The following is a 4,431-nucleotide window of genomic DNA, read 5'->3' as shown; positions in this document are numbered from 1 at the left end:
TCCGTGGAGAAATTCGACACTGGTAAGAAACGGAAAAAGAGATTGTCGAAAAGCTAAATGCAGGTGGCGTAAAACTAATCTCCAGATTCATTTTGACATCTACAAAGAGAGACTTCACACTTATAATTCACAACTGAGGAATGCAAGGCAATCTTTCTTCTCTGACATCATCACCAGAAACAATAATAATGCTTGTGCCCTGTTTGCTATTGTCGACAGGCTAACAAACCCTCCTGTGTCAATAGCATCTGAATTTCATTCTACCAGGGCCTGTAATACATTTTCCACCTTCTGTACTGAAAAAATTAGACAAACTGTCAGTAACTCATCATCAGGATCAGGATATGTGCTGTGTCCATTTAAAACCAACTTAAGCACCATGACACAATTTAATCAAATCAACCTTAAAAACCTGGAGGACATTATACAACAATTAAATTCCTCCTCCTGCTGTCTTGATATTCTGCAAACAGGTTTTTTCAAAAAAGTCTCCCAAGTCATGGCTCCAGATCTGTTACAAATTGTTAACCTGTCTCTTCTCTCAGGTGTCTTCCCACAGTCCCTGAAAACAGCAGTCATCAAGCCACTATTAAAAAAGAACATCTAGACAAGTCAATAATGAACAATTACAGGCCGATATCAAATCTTCCTTTTTTAAGTAAAATAATCGAAAAAGCTGTTTTTCAACAGTTAAATAACTGCTTGACATTGAGCGACTGTTTCAATGTCTTCACAGCACTGAGACAGCTCTGGTTAAAGTGTTTAATGACACCCATTTAAACACAGACAGTGGCAGAACCTCAGTCTTAATTTTACTTGATCTCAGTGCTGCGTTCAACACAGTTGACCACAATATATTACTCGACCGAATGGAAAACTTGGTGGGAGTTTCTGGCACAGTACTAAACTGGCTTGAATCCTACTTAAAAGACAGGGACTTCTTTGTGTCTATAGGTAACTTCAAATCTGAGCAAACTAAAATTACTTGTGGAGTTCCCCAAGGTTCCATCCTGGGGCCTCTTCTGTTTAACCTCTACATGATCCCACTAGCTCAGATTATAAAAAACAATAAAATAAGTTATCATAACTACGCAGACGACACACAAATATATATTATAATTTCGTCAGGCAACCATGGTCCCATAAAAGCACTGGGTAAATGCATAGAACAAATCAATGAGTGGATGTGCAAAAAATTTCTCCAGCTAAACAAAGACAAAACTGAGGTTGTTGTTTTTGGAGCAAAGGAGGAGCAACTAAGAGTCAGCAATCAGCTTCAGTCAGTAAGATTTAAAACCACAGACCAGGCAAGAAATCTGGGCGTAGTGATGGACTCAGACCTCAATTTTAAAAGCCACATTAAGACAATTACAAAGTCAGCCTACTATCACCTGAAGAACATATCAAGAATTAGAGGACTTATATCCCAGCAGGACCTGGAAAAACTTGTCCATGCTTTTATCTTAGCAGTAGCAGAACGCTGCTACTAGAGTCCTCACCAAAACCTAGAAAATGGATCACATCAGTCCAGTTCTGAGGTCCTTACACTGGCTCCCAGTCTGTCAGAGAATAGACTTTAAAATCCTGTTGTTGGTTTATAAAACGCTTAAAGGTTTAGGGGCAAAATACATTAGTAACCTCCTGATTAATTACAAACCATCCAGACCGCTCAGGTTGTCTGGGACAGGTCTGCTCTCTGTCCCCAGAGTCAGAACCAAACATGGAGAAGCAGCGTTCAGTTTCTATGCTCCTTATATCTGGAACAAACTCCCAGAAAACTGCAGGTCTGCTGAAACTCTCAGCTCTTTTAAATCGAGGTTGAAGACACACCTGTTTACAGCTGCCTTTCATTGAACAATTTTAATAAGATTTAAAATTTTAACTCTGCACTGTAACTTTTAACTCTTTTTATATTTTTACTTTATTTATTTCAATTAATTTCATTTGAATTATTTTTATTTGAACATATGTTCAGATTTAATAATTCCAGTGATTTCTTTAAATTATTTTTTTAATGTTCTATTTTAATGTTTCTTTTCTTTCCTCTGTCATGATGCTTTTGATGTCTTGTGTGAAGCACTTTGAATTGCCTTGTTGTTGAAATGTGCTATATAAATAAACTTGCCTTGCCTTCAGTAAATATGCCAGAGTTAGCCAAAAGGCTAATTTTCATCTGTTGTCCGTGGCCAGATTTTATAAAAGGCTCCCTAAAAAAACAAAACAAATTCAAACATCGCTAAAAGCTACAAAAACAAGTATTAGTAAGCACGTATCCAATAACCTACTAAAGTAAATGTAACGTGCACACAACAAGACAACATGTAACACTATATACAATAAACACGTACAAATTACACGAGGCCACATATAAAACATTGAGTGAGCTATACCTGAAGCTCACCTCAACAGACAACTAACATGCAGGCCACATTCATTTAAAAAACAGGACACATTCACCAACAACCAGACACAGGGTGGCAGCAGCGAGCGGAACAGGTTTAGTGCTGGCAGATGTGGTTATCAATTAGCCATTGTTTCAGATTTGCTCTCTCTGATAACTGTTGGGATGTTGTTCCATTCACGTGAGGCTGTAACAGAAAAGGCAGACTGACTAAAAACACACTTCCTTAGAGGAATAATGCAGTCACCCCTCGTGAAGTGATATGTGTTTGTTCGTATGCTTACAAACTCTCTGAGTGGGGGAGGGGCCAAACCATGTGTAATTTTATAAAGGAGGCATGCATTTTTGTGTTTAATCATGTTCTCCCATCTCAGGAGGTGGTATTTTTTGAGGATTTGTTTTTTTGTTTTTTTGTCTAAAACTTTTATTGTCTGTTTATACAAAGACTGTAGTGGTTTTAATGTGGTGTGACTTGCCTGAGACCAGCTTGTCAAACAGTAGGTCATATATGAGAGAATCATTGAATGCATGTACATCTTGGCTGCTTCAGTGGACATGGAGTTTCTGATAAATCTGAAGTTGGCAAGGTTAAATTTAATTTGTTTACATACTTTTTGTGCTTTAAAGTTAAGGTTGGAGTCAAGTATAATGTCAAGGTATTTGAATTCTTTTACAATCTGTAGTTTTTCTCCTGACACAAGTATATCTGGATCTTTGTTTGAGTCATTTGTTTTAGTGAAGAACATACCAACAGTTTTAGACACGTTAAGTTGGAGACAGCACTGATTAAGCCATGCTGTAATCAGTGTTAATTTTGACAGCAAATTCTGATTTAGTCTTAGTCTTTTGAATAACACACCATTTAGTTTTAGTCATATTTTAGTCTGAAATCTTATAGTATTAGTCTAGTTTTAGTCGACTAAATATTAGCAGATTTTAGTCGACTAAATCTACAGTGGACTTAGTCGACTAAATGTTTCTTTCTTTATGGAATGGTATTAAGGTTTGAATATGCAATACAGACACAGATTTAACGTTTGTAATACAAAACATGTATTTTATTTTATTCTTAATGTCAATAACATGACCGTGGCTTTTTCCCTAAAGATAATCTCACATAAAATAAGCATAAGGCCTGCTCTATGAATATACATGCTCCCTGAAAAAGATATGCATTCTCCCTGAATGATATGCAATGCATATGACATTCTTTCAAGATGAAGTACAATATTATTGAAATAGATAACCACCTAACTCTGAACTTATTGTCTTCTACTGTCTGTGCCAAATCAAAAACATTAAGAAAAATAAAGTGCAATTTTCAAAAATTATAATAAAACTATTGGTTGTAATTCCCTTGCATTGTCAAGGTCCTAAATGAACCTTTTAAACATAAATGGTTTTCTGTTGTCAACATGCAACTAACTGAATAGACAGATATAAAGATCCACAGGACTCCTAGGCTTTAACAAAGTTCCGACACTATGACATCGAAGACGTTTAGGATTAGAATGTTCTTATCCTAAAATGTGCTCTGATGGACAAACTATCTCATCAACCCACAATTTCTAAAAAAGACCCCAAGAATCTTTTTCAGTATTATGTTGTCCGTGCTTCCCACAGAATGACGGCATATCTGTATCTGTGGGTGGGGGTTGATTTTTTTTATTTTTTTTGTACTTGTCCTACTCTTATCTCAGTGTATATTTTAATATTAGGTCTGTATTTATATCAAATCTGTTTTCCCCTCTAAATTAATTAATTTTTTTCAATAAACAACTTTAATCTGCTCAATTTGACACAGACATGAACACCAGGAGTACGCATCCCGTTTTTACAAGTTCCACTCAACATTCCGTTATTTCTTGGAGTTCACCACAGCATCAGCAGCATGCAGCTGTACGTTAACATTTATTAAAACGGAGCCATGAGAAGCTTCAGTTTTGGCGCATTTACAAGAGAGGTGTACGGACAGTGGACCTTATCACTCTCTGTCTCTCTTTCTCTCTCTCTCTGTATCTCTCCCCCCC

Source organism: Labrus bergylta, chromosome 6 (assembly GCF_963930695.1).
Source record: "Labrus bergylta chromosome 6, fLabBer1.1, whole genome shotgun sequence".
Lineage (NCBI taxonomy): Eukaryota > Metazoa > Chordata > Actinopteri > Labriformes > Labridae > Labrus > Labrus bergylta.
Note: the sequence above shows the minus strand (reverse complement) of the source record.